Raw genomic sequence first — 18,399 nt, 5'->3', positions numbered from 1 at the left:
AAATCCTTCTTCAAACAAATTCCCTTTCAGACTAGCATGTCAGTACCTTTAACCAAGTTATAATTCTGTCCCAGAAGCTATCTAACCTCTTTACTTTCTTTGTCTATCTTTGCTGTACTCCATTCATTACAGATGTGTTTTATAGTTTCTTTTGGAGTCTTTTTTCCACGTCACAAAGGGGAAGGGATCTCCCTGTTGGCCTCACATACGGTAGATACATACCAGTTTTATGGTAGGAGTCAATAATTCCACAGCGAAATGAAGGCTTTAGGACTTTCACAGAAGTGGGAGGGGCCTCTTAAAAGAAAATAAGGAAACTACACCTATAACCTATATTTAAAGAAGTATATTAAAGAATTCATTAAATGCCAAGCTTGAATTCTTTAAAAAATACAAGCAAACAGACCTATGACATGGGTAATGAAGTATATTGTTCTTATCCACTTTGACGTTTTAAATCTCTTTGTTCCTTCTTAGTCTAAAACGTGTCTAGGACTTTTGGTGAGACTCTAGTTTCGAAATACAAAGGAATCTATCTTTAGATTTGTGGACTCAGCACTAGTCTAGAACTTGGGATTTTGGTATAAAATACTGCAGAATTTCACCAAGCTGATGCCCAGGAGCCTTGTAAATACATAATCAGTCTTCCAACACTTTCAACAACACTTTCAGCAGCTCATGGAATTTTCTAGTCTCATCGACATATGAGAAATCAACGTGATGGGGATGAACCTAAAGTGGAGAAATCATCTATCAGGTCTTCAGAATTGGGGTCACTGACACCATCTAAAATGGTAATTTATCTGTTATCTCTTTTAAAAAGTTTATGATTAACCTGACTTTCAGCTTGGCTGGAATATCAAAGTCTTGCCTTCTGACCCCATAGTATATGCAATTTTGTGTAATCAGTTCAGGATTCTCCATCAGAATCACTGAGTTTTTGTCAATATTGCTTACTTAGCAACTCGGGCAGCTTGAGACTGTGAGGTCTGGAACATCACCTACTTGTGTACGATCAGGAGAGTTAGGTAAGCTTGAAGGTTAGTTTAAGGAAGGCCTCCAAGCACTAATAGGGCTTATAGTCCGTGTGATAAATTTCTCAGAAGTGCGTTTTGATCTCCAAGTCACTCCCATTCTACAGGCCACTTAGGCTGTGGCTGCTGCATTTCACCTGGGGCTGCCATTGCTCCAGTGGTGTGGTGTGAGCCAGCTGTGAATTCTCCCCATTGCTCCAAGAGGAAAGATTTCCAGACGCCCAGAGGGGCAAGCAGCTGGGGGGAGGGGGTCCTAACACTTGCTCCATCTGAGGGCTCAAGTCACATGTTTACGTGAGCTTTAAACGATTCAGTTCAAAGGCAGTAGGGAACTTGAGGAAGAAAATTAAAAGCAATCTCTCTTTAAAAAAATCACTAACTAACTTCTATTCTCCAACCTGAATAAGAGCCTCTTCCCAAGCCAGGGGACATTTGACTGCTGCGTGTCTTACCACTACCTTCTTGGAAGATGAACAGAGTTACATGATGTTCTGCCTTTACAAAGTAGACAGCCTTGTGCATACTCGAGGATCTTTCCACCCAAGCCCTATCACAAAAAAATCACACTCTTAAGTCAAATACATCAACTTTCAACTGACCTTATGGATATGCTACATGCTGCTATAGGTTGCCATAGCAGCAGGAAAACAGTGAGACTGGTGGACGGTCTCCAGACTGCTAGTTCCACAGCTGATACATGAGTGGAGGTGATAGAAGAGTGATCACATGAAAGCTTTGCTTTATCTTTTGCAGTGAGGCTGAGAGTGTACAGGAAATCACTAAGACTACAAAGTTGACACATTTGCACGTATACTGGCTGGGTGTGTTGCTTACATCTTAAGGCACTGGAAAATATATTAAGAAACCACAACGTCAAGAGCAGGATAAAAAAATATGGCAAATTACACTGCTTAAGAACAAACATTAGGGGGCCAGCCCTGTGGCCAACTGGTTAAGTTTGCATGCTCTGCTTCGGTGGCCCAGGGTTTCGCCAGTTCGAATCCTGGGTGTGGACATGGCTCTGCTCATCAAGCCAAGCTGAGGCAGCATCCCGCATGCCACAGCTGGAAGGGCCCACAACTAAAAATGCACAACTATGTACTGGGGGGCTTTGGCAGAAAAAGGAAAAATAAAATGTTAAAAAAAAAAAAGAACAAACATCAGAAGTTTTTGTAAAGGAGCAATTTACAAACACAAATTATATTCTTGGCTAGTTCCAGGCTAATATAAGTCGATGACTCTTGTTTTCCATCTAACTCATCCCTTCTAACAAATGCTTCTAATAATAATAAATAACCTTCTAATAAATGCTTCTCACCTTAGTGTATATTATGGTTCCCCTTCCCTACAAGGCCAAAGGAACACTTCCAAAGACATTTACCTCTCCTAAATTCTGAAGACAAGAAGGCTTTTCATTTTTCATCTTTTAACTATTAAAAATCCAATTTCTTTATTCATTCTCTGTCCAAATCTTACATTTTAATAAGTACCACTCAATCCCATTACCCACCCCTCAAATGTTAGAAAACAGGGGCCGGCCCGGTGGTGCAGCAGTTAAGTGCACACGTTCCACTTCCTGTGGCAGGCGTCCCACATATAAAGTAGAGGAAGATGGGCATGGATGTTAGATCAGGGCCAATCTTCCTCAGCAAAAAGAGGAGGATTGGCAGCAGATATTAGCTCAGGGCTAATCTTCATCAAAAGACAAAACAAAACAAAACAAAACAAAACAACAAAAACAATGGCTTACTACTGTGCCTAAGAACCATGCTACAAGATTTACATACATCCCTTGTTTAGTCCTCCAAACTCTATGAAATAGGGATTGAATTTTCACAGATAAAGAAACTAGCCCCAAATCACACAGCAGGTGAAATCAGTGGGGCTGAGATTCAAGCAGAGGCTTATCTGACTCTCAGACCACTGTAACATATTCCTCCAGGGAACGGAGAAAACGATATTCTACTGTGCTGCTGCTGATAAAATGTGTATGCTGTATATATCTGCACATTTCAGAATATATTAACTCTCAAAGGCCCTTTCATAAATATACTCTTAAAGCTACTTTGTGATGTTGCTAAAGCAAAGATTAGCACTCAAATTTCACAAACAGAAACACATATACTGAAGAATTAAGCCTCAGCATTATTGACATTTGGAAACGCTAATTCTTTGATGTGCGGGTTGTCCTATGCATTGCAGGATGTTAGCAGCATCCCTGGCCTCTACCCACTAAACGCCAGTAGCACACCTTCCCACTGCAACTGTTCCAATCCAAAACGCGTCCTGACATTGACAAATGTCCCGAGGGGTAAAATCGCACCCTGTGGAGAACCAGCGAGTTAAGCTAACTGCCTAAGACCACATAACTAGTTAAAGATTGTACTGATACCAGGAAAGATCTCTTCTAAATCTTAGTTTAGTGAAGATTTCTCTCATACCAAGCCGCAGCTCCTTAAGAGAAAGCACTGGTTAGACTGTTAGACTGTCTGAAAGGTACTGAATTCAGAATGTGAGCGCCTCTATTTCACTTTACAGTATATAAGCACTGTCTCATACTAAGGTATACATCCCCACTGTCTTCAACCACTGTTCAGATGGTTTATAGACCCTCTCCAAAACCTGATTACCCCATTCTGGACACACATTTAAACACAAACCCAGAAATGTGCACGACGTTGCCTCAAGTAGTAAAAGTAGGAGCAACAGCAAAAGACTAACATCTAACACACACAATTTGCTGTGAGGCTCTGTTTTCAAGCACTTTGCATGGATTACCTAATTTAATCCTTCAACAGCTGTATGAGGTAGGTATCTGTAGTTGATGAATGAAGAGACTGAGGTGCGCAGCGCTCAAATAACTTGCCCAAGGTCAGGCTCCAGAGTCCCTGTGCTTAACTCCTATCTATAGAGCTTCAAAGAACTGTGGGATTATCATCTCCTTGGTGCTAAATACTCTATCTCTACTAATGAGTTTTTTCCTCCAGCTGTATCAAGTGCTCTCATCGAGGCATAATGCTGGCACCTTACTCAAGTCTGGCCTCACCCTGCTGATCATCCCTCTTTGGGTATGCCAAGACACAAACCCACTTCTCAGTAGTGCTCTCCAACCCACCTTTGTGAATCCTGAGTAAAGAACACACAGCACTCAGTTACACGTTTTGCTCAAGTAGACATGTCACATCTATGGCAATGCCGATATACCTGTCCATTAACTATCAAAAAAGAAACGAGGTCAACTGGAGATAAGTGATGCTTGATACTGGTCATCATCACTTTTTCTAAGAGATCCTCATCCATCTTTTCAAAAATGTGAATCAAAATTCTGCTGGATACGAACATAAGCTCTGAATCTAAAGTTTCCAGAATTTACCATCTCCCAGTTTTGAAAATCAAGTTGTCTGGCATACTTCCTCCTCTCCATGATTTTCGCAAGATTACCCCCAAGTGGTTTTATCATCACACTGGCATGTTATTTCAACACCCTGAAGAACTCAAGTGCTTAAAGCAGCTACGATTTGGAGAAGTTTAAGGAGGAGGTCAAAGCATCCATGCTCTGCTTGGGAAGGTGGGTGGGTGTTGTGTGTCAAATACTAAGAATGACGGGGTGAGAGCGTGAGCAATCCCTGGTCCTGGAATAGACGCTGTCGTTCACGGTCTCCTGAGAAGGTGGCATTGTTCTCTTTGACTATGACATCCCAACAGATGATGCAGCAGCTGCACTCTCAGAATGGGCTGTCCCTGCCCCAACACACAGAGACCTCCCCACCTCCATCTAACAAGAAAAGTTTTAGCACTCACAGAGTGTGCCTTCCAAGATGTCACCATTCTTAAACAGGCTGAACACTAACCAAAGTGCTAACAGAAATTCAAAAACATTTCACATGGCACACAAAATACTGCGAGTGTGCATGTACACAGAGAATTCAACCACTCGAAAGTCCAGGGACCAGCTGCTTGGTTTTACAATTAGAGAACGCCTGAGCTGCACTTTGTGAGGAGCAGGACGAATATGCACAGCCAAAACTAAAAGTGCTTCAGAAAAACATAGGAGAAAGTTACCAAAAAGCAGCAACTATGAGGCAGCCACATGTATGAACAGGCTCATCAAGAATAGGGCTTGCTTAGTTAATATATGAACACCACCAGCTTCCAGAATAAATGCATTTTCCTTGAACTTTGCTATTTTGGTACTGGGGTGATGAGGAGCTTTAAAAATCACTTAAAAATCTGCTTTGAACTAAGAACCTCCTCTGGATTATTTCACACAGAAAAATCAACACTACGTTAGGAGGAATTGGAGCTACATGGGAAAAATCACAAACCTTAAATGCTAAATTCTGGTGTAAACGAAATTAACTAGCTGTGAAATTTGGAGATTATGTAACCTTGCGGAGACTATTTCTTCAATGATAAGATGGAGATAATAATACCTCTAGCTCTCAGCATTTCTGTGAAAATTAAACAAGGGAGAAGCTGCAAAGCATCATGGTGCCTGATGAAAGGAGGCCCATCTGTGTTTGGCTCTGTTACAACTATTAGGAGAAACCTGAATCAAAGTCCAAATTTAATTATCCCTTTAGATTTTAGACATCGTGGAGATTTAATAAAATAGCTCCCCATTCTCACCACCTGAGGGGGCTTTTTCCAACTACCCCAGTGGACTTCAGGTGGCTTTTCTCAACATCACGGGCTGTTTCTCAATAGAAATGGGAGTCCAAGTTGTTACCTCTCACACACAGGTGCTTAATCAGCTAAACTTAAAGCAACTGGGCTTAACCATTAGCCTATAACTTAGAAACACTGTCACCAGGAGTTCAAAGTGTAACTAATTAAAAATTCTAACAAATTATTCCACTTAGAAGTGATTTCTAGAGAAGTTTCCCTCACAGTTTTAGACGTCAGCTGCAAAGAACTTTACTCTTTCTTTCTATTACAGAACCAGGCTACTGCATTACAGCCTATATCTTTATAAATGAAGTTTAATACTATTCATAACTTCATAATTCATATTTGATAATATGATTTTATAATTCAGTTTACAATTTTCCTGTCACCCTTCATGCTACCAGGGTGTCTTCAGCCTGTACAGTGTTTCTGATGGCGCTATGTGTCTGTTGCACTGTGTATGTCCTTAGCAAAACAGCAATAATCACAAGAGTCTGCTTCTCCTGTCCCCTACCTCCCCATGCTCTTGCAAGAAAATAATTTACTTACACCATACAAATCTCTACTCATTTGCTAATTTCTTACATAAAAAGCAGATTTTTTTACGGAGCTCACTGACTTTATTTCTACATAAATTTAAAAGTGATAATCAACTCAGCGGGGTTAAGAGTGGAACAGGAATAGACCTTAAATGTCCCGATTCCCACTGTGGTACAACTTAAGCGACAACTACACATAGCAAACACAAATAGGAAAAACAAAAAGGGAAGTGCCATGCATTCTACTCAGTGTATTTATTTTCACAAATTCCACACGAGCAATTACCTGGCCACAATAAACAGAAAGCATGGCTGTGGCGTAAACATGCTCATTCTAAGACATGGGGAGCACGTGCTTCCTTCTGGCACTGAGTACAGATCTCACTCACCAACTAGCCAAAGGAGTTAGCTGAAGGACCTCCTGGTAGAGGGACTGGGGTTTGCAAAAGTGAGTACCTCCCCAAAACTCAGTAACCAAACTGAAAATACAATCCCACTCCTTTAAAAACTCCCTCCATTAGAAAACCTTGGTAACCCCAAACCGCAACCACCCCCCGATCCTTGGCTCTCAAAAGCACCCTACAAAATTGCGAGCATTTGGTGATGCAGTCTACCTAGCTATGTTTCAGCAACGACACTGTCAGCGTTCTCAGGTGTTAATAGTTATTGCCCATTTCATCATCAAAGCGAGACCCAGTGAAAAGTAAGATTCCCTTGACTTCGCCGTAGTGGAGGGAATGGCACAACGACTGCGTTACTGCAAGGCAAGAAAGCCTGTTTCTCCATGCTTTTTAAGCAGGTCCTCCGTCTGTGAGTGCTACAACGCCCCCGGAGAGAGCACTTTAATGAACCACAGCATCAGAGAAGGAGCAACACTTACGGTCTCTCCGCCCTGGAGGCAAAGTGTCCGGGAAAGTTCCCGGGGCGCCAAGTTCGTGCGCGCTGCCTGCCCGGGCGCAGGTGGAGAGGCGAAGGCGGTCAGCTGCGCGCCGACCCCGCTCCCGGCCCCGGCCGCCCCTCTCCCGCTGCCTGCGCGGCCGGCCGGCGGGCGAGGACGGCGGTGCTGGGCGCCCTGAGCCCCGGCAGGCCAGAGGGCGGGCGGATCCTCTCAGGCGGGCAGCTGCGAGCGGGGACGTCTAGTCCAACCTGAGGCTCCAGCAGAGAGACTGCCAGTGTGGCCGGCAGCAGAGGTTTTTTTGGTATGCAGGGTGTGGCCGTCTAACACAGCAAAAAAGAAATGAGTCAGCCCGTGCAATCCTAACCAATAAGCGTGTTCACTGTCAGTTAAGGCGGAACTTTCCTTTCTTGATTTATATCATGCTTAGGAGCCTTTTACAGCTTTTTTTTTTTTAACTTCAGCCTTTAACAAGTTAAAGAAAATGGCAGATTGCCTTTTTAAAACTTTTACGAAACAAGGATTAATCTTGTTATGATAGAGATTTGATCAGTGGATGTACATTAATTTCTATTTCTTAGTAAAAGTTCTTGAGTTAGGCAGAGATCCGAGATGTAAAGAGCCTGGGATCTGGAATCAAAGCAGATTCAGATATGACCTCTGACACATTATGACCTTGGGCAAGTTAATTATCTGCAATGAGGGGGATAAAATGCCCAACTAACAGAGTTTGCCAAGCAGATATGTAATAATACACACAAAACATTTGGCTGACACAGAGTAGGCACTCAAAAAATGCTGTCTTGTCGTTCTCAATCTTGAATCAGAACCCCAAAATTGTTGATATACTGGCCCATAATTTTTCTTTTCAATGTTAAAATAGCCAAAGAATTCTAGAACTGAAATAGTTATTGCATGTTCTGAGTCCTTTATATAAATGGAGAAAAAACTGAAGAAACTTTTGGTTTAGTATTCTTAGATTTGGTATTCTTATTTTGTAATAGAAATTTTATTAGAAGCAAAAAAAAGGCTTAAAAGTGGAATGATTTCATTTATGTCAAATTAAACAAACTTTAAAAAAGTAAGCGTGATTTTGGAACTATTCACTCTGTCTGGGTCACTGTGCCCTAAACATTATTTTGGAATAAGGATATTTAAAAGAAACTAAGTAGCTGGGAATTGGCAAATTACAGGAGACTATAGAACTGCTATGTCCCGAACCAGTTAAGAGATAAGTTGTTTACTCCTCGGGGAAGATAGTTTCTACAGAAGAAGATTTTTTTTCTAAGTTATAAATTAAACCTTTTTGGCTTTGGAGAAGATCTCCGGCGTTTACCTTCCTCATACTTGTTTAGAAGCAGTCATTCTAAAGGCCAAGATTTCTTCAAAATACTCATTAGCCAAAGATAAGATCTAAAGTGAGATCAAGAACCTTTCTAAAACGCTATTTTCTTATCTCCAAACCAGCATGAAGAGTAGAAAGAACACTACACCAGGAGTCAAGAGCTCCCATCCTAATCCCAGCTCTGCCAGCAAGTGACCCGTTGTGCTGCCCCAGGTAAACTGCTTCATCTCTCTCTGAGGATATCTAAGACTTCTTCCAGTTGGAAGACCAAGTTATGATCAAAAAGGGCAAGCACAAGATAAGCCTATAATCTAACATTTATCCTTAGCAACAGGCATAAATTGGGCCTGTATCCTAGATGATGAAGCTGATAAATCTCACTTGACTCTCATATTCTTCATAAAGGTAATTTTATTGTCCTAGACACTTTAAATTCTGGAGTCATCTGAGCTCCCTCCCTCTCTCTTGACAATTCACTATCAACAGGTATGATGACAACTTCCTAGTGTCTTCCATGTCTGTACCATTTTTCCATTCCAGGTCCAGGCATTCATCTCCTCAGGTCAGGGTGAGTGAGGCTGGGTGTCTCCCAACTGCTGTTCCAGCTGCCAGCTCCTTCCCCCTGTCCTCCCAACACATCATCACCATCACATGATAAATGTCAAAGTCTAGCATGTCATCATGTCATAAACCTTTTCTCTATCAATTAAACGACTATAGTTTCATAGTAGAGATCAAAAGGAAAACATCTGCTTTATAGACAACTTACCTCAAACAATCATGAAAATTAATATGTATTTTAAGCACACTGATTTTCTGTTTACAAAACTATTATAATCAATTATACTGGGCAAACTGATAATGTGTGAACTGTTACACCAAGGACAGCAGCTCTTTTATATGAGAAGACTATATTAAACCTATGTGTATTTGAGCAACTCAGTAGACGTCCTAACACTGCAGTCTGAAGAATGAAGTTGTATGTGTATGCAGACATATATAGATACACTGAGATACATGAAAGAGGAAGGGAAAGGAAGCACACACAGGAAAGAGAGAGACAATCTAGTTTGTTTTTATTGTCTAGGATCCAGTGAAGCTTCAAATCCACAGAGTAGGTACTCTGTTCAGCAAGGAGAGCTTCATAAATTCATAACTTAAAGCACTTTAAAAGATGTTTGCAATAATCCTTATGCTTCAAAAATAAGAACAGCATTCCCAACTTTGTTAAAACATTCTCATAATAGAAAAAGGATAACTGTTTCTAGCATGTCTTTGTTGCCTGAAGTTAAAATGCAAAGTACAAAGACTATTATTCTACAGTTTTTTAAAAAAGTGACAATTAGCCCACGGACCCAAGGCGATGATGTTCAGCTGGGCTCCACATCTCCAACCCCTATCTTCCACTTAAACAACCCTCTGCCAAAGTCAGCCCTGATGGCCTAGTGGTTAAAGTTCAGTGCGATCCACTTCAGTGGCCCAGATGTGGAACCACACTGCTGGTCTGTCAGTAGCCATGCTGTGGCAGAGGCTCACACAGAAGAACTAGAAGGGCTTACAACTAGAATATACAGCTGGGTACTGGGGCTTTGGGAAGGGAAAAAAAAGAGGAAGACTGGCAAGAGATGTTAGCTCAAGGCAAATATTTCCCAGCAAAAAAAAAAAAACCCTCTGCCAAATAACCCAACTGGTCTCCTGTTGTTCCCGTAAAGCAGTGGGCACATTATCACCTCCACCCCTGGGACCACACCATGCCCTCTGTCTGATGACCTTCTCACTCTTCTTACTAGTTATCAGCTTCCAGACCCACTCAAATGCTTCCTTCTCCTGGAACCCTCCTCACTGGCCCAAACCCCAGGGATCTCTCCTCTCCTTCAAAAGCCTACAGAGCTGATTCCTTATATCTTCATCTCACAACTAACTTTGCCTTCACGTCTTTCTTTTTGAGATTCCTGACTTTTCTCTCTCACCAGATGACACAAGTCCATCTGAGGCAGAGATTGTGTTTCAGAGGCCTTATATCCCCCAGGACCTAGCAGATTCTGAATCAATAGTCATTGTTGATATAGTGATGTTTAAGTTATATAACAGCCACAAAGGAGAAAGAAAAACTTTCCCTTTGACTGCTGACATCAAGAATAAACAAACCTAGCTGTTCAAACCAGTTGGCAAACAGAACCCAAGCGGCAGATGCATTTCTTTGTCTTCACATGTTCCAACAATACAGAACGCTACTACTGAGAAAGCAAATCTGATAACTTCTAAAGGGAAGTAGAGCTTACAAAAGAGTCTTGTCACATAAAATCTCAGTTCCCCAGACACTAACTCACTGAAGAGAACAGAGGCAATAAGTCATCCTAGCTTCCCTTTCAAGTAAGGAACACATACATACATATTTGGCAAGACTGACAATCTTGCCAAATTACCAACTTCTTCTTAAATATGAATCTCTCTCACAGCGTACATGGTATAGCTACAAACATCTACCTATTCACCTACAAGTGCTCCTAAATGCATAAATGGTAGCAAAGGGCAGTTTTTCAAGGCAACTCATAACTACTAGAACTATCATAAGTATACATTTGTTTATATGGTTTAAAGTCAAAAGTTACATGATATTTGTATTAGAACAAGCCTCTGCCAAGAGTCATTGTCATATATACACACACACAGAGTCACTAGTATCCTTTGATTAGTGCTAATACATTTCTGTTTTTATGAGATGGGAATAAATACTACCATTGTTCTCAGAAAGCTGTGTCATAAATCAGATGTCCTACTGTGCAATTATATTTATTAAAATTGCCCATGACAAAGATACTGAGTTCTTAAATATTCCAAGTATAAACAATTGAACGAATTAGACAGCATTCCCTAACTTGTAGGTAACAGATGGCACTTGAAGCAGCACAGGTAAAAGAGGGTGGGATGTAGTGACTCTAAACAACCCAGCAACCGGAAAGCCACAGGTGTAGCTGGGCTTTAGGATCAACTCAAAATGAACTCTACCAAGACAAGATGGCATCTCTGCTTCTCCAGGTTGGCTTCATTCTCCTTTCCTAAAATCCACCTTCTTCCACTGAACTCCCAGCTCTACCACTAAGACGGACTATTCTATAGTTGTAATTTTAAAAATTCTCAAGAAAAACTCATGCCGGTCCAGATTGGGACCACATACCGACCCCAGTAGCCAAGGTCCCATGATCTACGCTAGAACTACCTAGTTGGATTGGTGGGAAGAGCCGTAAGTTCTCCAGAAGGTGAGTTTACTTTGCAGAAGTGGGAAGGAGGGCTCATCTGTCTGCCCAAAAACCATCACCACCTATTTATTAGAAATTCCATTTTGTGTCTAAAGCAAAAGCTTATCTAAGCAGTCCTTGACCTGGTAATAAATTACATTCAAAAAGTTCACTTCTAGAGTCTAAAGTTAATGAACTCTTCTGTGGCACCTGAAATGTATCTATCTCTATTTCATTAGAGACAAAACGTAAACATTGGCTTCTCTGGCCAGTCTTTAAAAGCCTATTTAATTCATGATTTATCTGAAGTATAATGTTAATAATATTTCTAATTCTATACTCAAATCCCATTTATAACATTGTTCCTAAAGAAAAATGTATTTGAAATCCACCTAGAACAAGAAAAACATGCTCAATTTAATTCATTTGCTGAGTACCTAGTAATGACAGTGGCATCCATTGTACACACATTACTTTACATTTAATCTGCACACAATACAGGAAGGCAGGTGTTAACAACTGCACTGAATCCAGGAGGAAAGTGAGAGTCAAGGAGGTTTTGATATCGAAGGTCATTTGTCAAGATGAGTCAGAGCCAGCTTCAAAGCTACAAATGTTTGCCCCCAAAGCTGGGACTATGTCTGATACTCATAGCAGCCAGACAGGCGTGGGCTTACAGTTGAGGAGACTGAGAGCTACTGTCTCAGACTCTGCACATATCTGGATTTCCCTGCAAAGAAGAGAAGGACTAGTGGGCAGTCACAGTCAAGAGCCAGACATAAACTTTCTCTATCTACCTAAGAGAAGATACTTCTGTGTTGCGGAGCAAAAGAAACTATTTCTCTGGGTAAGCCTTAAACTATACTGATGCCTGTACTTACATGAAGATCTCCAAAAATCAAGGGTCTATAAATAGTATCTTCATAAAAAATGTCTTTTGCCCTGTTGAAAACAGAGGGCACTATCTATTAAAACAGCTGTCTAAGGTATTTTAAAAGAAAATTAAAATTGCAAAAATAACTGACTAATGTGACTCAGTTCTCCCAATATAAATACAATGGCTGCATTTAACCGCATTAACTGTGTTTTACACTTAAAAAAAAACTTTTTGATTATGCAGTATTTAATATACACAAGAGAATATATATAACATATTTTTCAGGGAAAATAATACTGAAATCAACAATCATGAACCCACCACCCTACGTAAAAAGCAGATCATTACTAATAAACCATGGCAGCCCCAAGTGCTCCTTCCTGTCTGAGGCTAACAACCATTTCTGTCTGTGTGTATTGGACAAAAAAGTGTGAACGCCCTTGGTCCAGGATGGGACTTTAATAATAAATTAACCTGTGCCTTTTGAAATCAAAGTGGAGAGGTGGTAAGAAGTAACGAGACAGGAAATAGCTGAATTCAATCCTAAAGGAAGGGAACAGGTAAATTGTACACTGTCTTAACCCAGAAACTATTAGTCACATAGCCCTCTAGGAGCTTTTGGTTTCACTCCATGGTCCAAAGTCACGACTAGTCATTAGGAACATGAAATTAGGTTAGATCTCCTTAAAACCTGTCACATTATTAAACACGTGATCTGAAATATGACCAGTTAACTCCAGATTATTTCAAATGGCAGTAAGGTATTACTAAGCCAAGACAAACTGGTTCTCCTATGCAGAGCCTTAAACACGTCAGACGCCATAAAAGGAAACAGAAAAGGGGCACTCTGACTAATGACAATGAACTCCACTTCACACATCATGGAAAAAAGAACCAATAACTTGGGGTGGAGGGGCGGGGAAGCAGAGAAAACAGTCAGTAATTTACTAAGAGTTTAATTTTGTTGTAACAGTGTGCTAAGCAATTTATATTACAGGGAAAAAAATTTAAGATATGTCATCTGTGAAGTTAAAGAGTTTACAACATAGGTCAAAAGCAAGGACGTATACACTAAACTAGTGAACAAGTCAGTATAAATTGTTTGACTAAAAACGACATATTGACAATAAGGAAGTCTAACACGTAGTACAAATTAAATGGTATAGTAAATGCATGTTAAGGAGGAGAAGGAAGGGGAAGATGAGCTTACCTAACAGAAAGCAATGACACTGAAAGAACATCTTAATGATGGCATACAACAAAGTGGGGACATCTACATGAACACAGTTTGCTGATTATCAAAGTGAGACTCCCTCAGCACCTGACACTGTCTGCCTTGTTTTACAGCTACTGGGATACGCAGTCCTGAAGGCTGGGTCTAGGACTCGGATTATTTTAAACCTCCAAATGTCCAGACCTTGACACAGAACATGTTCTATAAATGTCTGAAGAAAAAAAAGAATGAAGGGTCAACTTGGTCAACACTAAATACCTTATTTAAATACCTCATTTGAAGTGATAACCTCTGGTGAAGGTTGACCTCTTCAATGCAGGAGAAACACTGTAGTACCACAGTTCATGGGGGGCACTGTCTCTCAAGTTAAAAAGGAAGCTCTCTGTACAGGTGTGGGGGTGTGTGTGTGTTCTGAAAGGGAGAGAGGGTAGGGCCTAAAGGGTGAAAAAGGAGTATATCAGTTCAGGCTAAATTATGCTGCAGTAACAAACAGCACCAACATTTGGGAGCCCAACAACAGAGAAAGGTTTATTTCTTGCTCCTGTTTGGTTCCTTGCAGGTGAGCTGTGGCTAGGCACTACGTCCTGTTCACTATGGGACCAAGACAGAAGGAGCACCACTAACTGGGACATGCTGGTGTCACGGCAAAGAGAAAAGACAGATGGCAGAACCAGGCCATGTCTATTAAAGCTGCTGCTCAGAAACAGCAACATGCCATTGTTATTCACATTTCATTGGCCAAAATAGTTCTATGGCCAAGCCAGCCAAGGGAGTCAACCCTCAGTGGGGTGGGAAAGCAGAGGGATGGACCATGGGTAGGAAGGAAGAGCAAATGTTTTGACAATAATATAACCTACCACAAAGGGAAAGGAAAATGGCTAGAGAAGTGCTTACTTCCCCTCAGTAATGATAAAAGAAAGCGTCCTATTATAAAAAGTAGTCCTTCCGTTTCTACGGTACTTTATGCTGTCTTCATAATCTTGCAGTTATTGTCTTATTATATCCTCACAACTACCCCAGTGAAGTGCCAGGACTTGCCCAAGGCCCCAGCAGTGACCAAACTGGATTTCCAAGTCTGGTGTTCTCTCACCGAATCAGCTTTCACTGAGGCCTCTGTTTTACCTGCAAAATGGAGATAATCCTGGACTCTTCCTAGAAAGGTTGTTGAGATATTAAGTAAAATAATGTACTTAAAAGACATGAGATACATAAAAGTACTCAATAAATTTAAGGTAGTGTTATTATTAAATTATAATACTTATCTCCTAACTCCTATCTTTCCCAAACTTTATCTTTAAATTTAATCATATAGTTTGTTAAAATTCCTTAAGTGTAGAAAATACACTTTTTAATGATGTTTCCTTCACCTGTCAAAACCATAAGCTCCCCTAGTCTTACACACACACTTTTCTGTATTCACACACACACTTTTCCCATGACTTCTACTACCTGTTCACTCCCTGATTGGTCAGTTTCTTAAGACTTTAGGGAGTTTTTGAAAGCAGAACTATAATTTTTCTTTCTTCTAAAATTTGGGAAATTCTTTTAAAAAGTTGAAGACATTCAGAATCTTCATTTGAAGTATCATATAGATTCCAATATGGCTCCCAACTGAGAATGAAGAAAGGGCTTAGCATCAAAGACCCTCTATCTTCTACATCTAGCCCTAATTAGCACTATTCCCCTTCTCTCTTTGCATTCTACTAAACTACAATTCTAGCCTTTCCCCCAAATAGGATCCTCCTTTCCTACCTCTGCTTCTTTGCTCAAACTGTTTCTTCTTCCTAGAGTGTTCCCTAAATACTGCCCCAACTCTGTTCAAAGATCCTGCCCAAATAATTGGATAAATGCACCACAGGGCATCCCCAAAGATATTCATCATAGTGTGCTTTACAAGAATGAAAAGTTGAGAACTTAAATGCCCACTAATAGGGAAACAGTTAAATACATTATAGACCCATATACACATGGAATGCTGTATAAACGACAACAAAAATGATGTGGATGTATATTTATTGATGTCACATGGTCTCAGGATATTGTCAATCAAATCAGGATCGAAAATGATATTTATAACAATCCATTTTAGGGAGAAAAAAGTTATGTATCTAATCTATGCACAGAAAGAGCATGGCAGAATACAAAAACCAAAAGATAATAATCTTATCTCTGGGTAGTGATAATATTGGTGATTTTGCCATTCTTAATAATTTTCACATTTTAAAGTTCTTTCCAATTAGTATTGTTAACTTTATAACTTCTTAAAAAGTATTTTAATTCAAAGGTATTAACCATTAAATGCCTAATTCAAACGTTATCTGCTCCTGAAACTCTCCCGACCTAGCCCATTCCTGCCACACAGGTAATTTCTCTCTCCTGTCAGTTTCCTGAGTATTTAATACATCTTTTTATAACATCTACCATATTTGTTTTGCAATTGTAGTTTTCTATGTTCAGGCCTGATTATCATCCACTCCTGAAGTGGAATAAGCCTGTCTTATTTTTACCAGAATTCACCCTCATAACCCATGACTCTCAGGTATCCAGCAAACTAGTGAGTGAGTTGATCTAAAAATAAAGCAAGGCTGTAAAATTTACACGTTTGAAGACTACACACCTAGTAGTGCTCTAATCAAAAATTCATCTATAGTGGGGATGTTCAGAAATAGCATCAGGTCTATTCTGGAGAGAGAAATTATAAAGCAGAATATTTTTTCTGTGGTGAAATTTCTCTATTAATTATTACTCCCATGTTTGCTTTCAAGGTTACCAGAGACACCTTTACTCAACTTGATTAAAACATGAGTCAGGGGCTGGCCCCGTGGCCAAGTGGTTAAGTTCGTGCGCTCCGCTCCAGGCGGCCCAGTGTTTCGTTGGTTCGAATCCTGGGTGCGGACATGGCACTGCTCATCAAACCACGCTGAGGCGGCGTCCCACATGCCACACAACTAGAAGGACCCACAACGAAGAATATACAACTGTGTACCGGGAGGACTTTGGGGAGAAAAAGGAAAAAATAAAAAAAAAATCTTTAAAAAAAAAAAAAAAAATGAGTCAATATTTCTTAATCCAGAGGCAAGTCTCTCAGATTTCTATCCATGAGCTTCTGCCTTGAAAGGCAAAAGAATTACTTTTGCAATAATCCAAGTCCATCCCTGACTCAGTAGGAACTATAAGTACCTTTTGTTTTAGGAGGAAATAAGGGAAATAAATGTTTTAAGATTACGTAAGTCTGATTCAGGGAATTGACACAAACGAATGTTTTGAAATATCCGAGGCATTTTTTTAAGGTTCAATAAAGAAAGTGTTTTGAGAACTAGGTGGGTGAGATTTAAAATAAAAACAACCACCACAATCTTGGCTCTTACTGAACAATTTCAGGCTTCAATTGTTCCCTTCTAAAGGGCAAGTCGGAAAAACTGAAGAAACTGCTGCTAGAAGAAACATTGAGATATCTGATCTAGTTTCCTTTCTTCTCTCGATTTTATTCCCTAAGATTGTAATGAAGCCAATATGAATTTTGCCCAGGTTTGGTTTTGTTTTGTTTCTCTCTCTCTGGAAAGAACTCACTTTCATTAAAACTTCATTTGTGAATCAAAAGCAAAGCTACATGCTATCGTTAGTCAGGAGGCATCCTGGCTGCTTGTCCCCACAGTGTCACTACTCCGGGAAATGCAGATTTGAGAGAGAACAGGGAAGGGAGAGAAGGAAGTTCAAAAGGGAGTGAACAGTCTATCTCCACTCATTGTCACTCAACAGCCAGAAGAGGTGAGGGCTGCCAGGGGCCAGTTACAAAGCTGAGTTAGCAAATTGAGAACTCCAGTTACACTCTTAAGAAAATAAGTTTAAATTCTAAATTGGTGCCGGCACTTACCTTCAATTCCAGAAGTTATATGACCATGACAACTTGGGTTACCAAGCACAGATTCAAAACCAAACTTTGCTTCTATCAACCAAACTCTTACCACCAAGGCTGAGACAGATAACTGAAGAATTGTGACTTAGAAATGTCTTCACAACAGGAAACCTACAATCAGTGCTCTGCTGGAGCCAGCTCATACCAGTTCACTAGAGCCGACTGTCATATTTTCAGGATTTTTAGCAAGCCAGTTGCAAAACACAGCCATCGTTAAAAGTTAAATTATATAAACATACAATTAAAATAACTATACTAAAAACAAGGGAAATACTCAAAACTCATCACTTCCTATTTTACTACTATCTATACTCTTGATGTTCTTTACAACTATTGTTCTGGTTGGTAGAAACTATCTCATGGTGCGGTCCTGCACATCACTTCCCAACTCTGCTTGCAGTGACTTTGTTGGTAGTTTGAAATTAGCCACGGTGGCAGTATTTACACCAGAGAAATCAGCAAACAGTACAACCCCTTCCTCCAGGCAAGGCTAGCTCTTAACAGTTACCTGAGTATCACTCCCTGTAATGTTAACAGACCACTGTCTGACAGTAGCTAAGGAAGTTGAGCTGGCTAATCTTCTGAGTCCAAATAAAAGCTTGTACGCTGTAAATCATGATACAAATAGAAGGAAGGAAAGTACTTTTATTGT

At 40.3% G+C, this 18,399-nt stretch overlaps 1 protein-coding gene across 36 annotated transcripts in view; it reads right to left on the bottom strand.

Annotated features, from left to right (window-relative positions):
• Nucleotides 1–18,399, bottom strand: part of SGMS1 (sphingomyelin synthase 1) — a 279,683-nt gene that overhangs the window by 75,332 nt on the left and 185,952 nt on the right. The window contains exon 1 of one of the 36 annotated variants that reach the window (XM_008518432.2): nucleotides 7,122–7,480. The exons of the other annotated variants lie outside the window; for them this stretch is intronic. The gene's annotated coding sequence lies outside the window, so the exon portion shown is untranslated. Of the gene's footprint in view, nucleotides 1–7,121; nucleotides 7,481–18,399 lie in introns of those variants that run through there. 36 annotated transcript variants of the gene reach the window in all.

Source organism: Equus przewalskii, chromosome 1, assembly GCF_037783145.1.
Source record: "Equus przewalskii isolate Varuska chromosome 1, EquPr2, whole genome shotgun sequence".
Taxonomy (NCBI): Eukaryota; Metazoa; Chordata; class Mammalia; order Perissodactyla; family Equidae; genus Equus; species Equus przewalskii.
The sequence above is the reverse complement of the archived record's forward strand: the minus strand, read 5'-3'. Positions and strand labels throughout refer to the sequence as shown.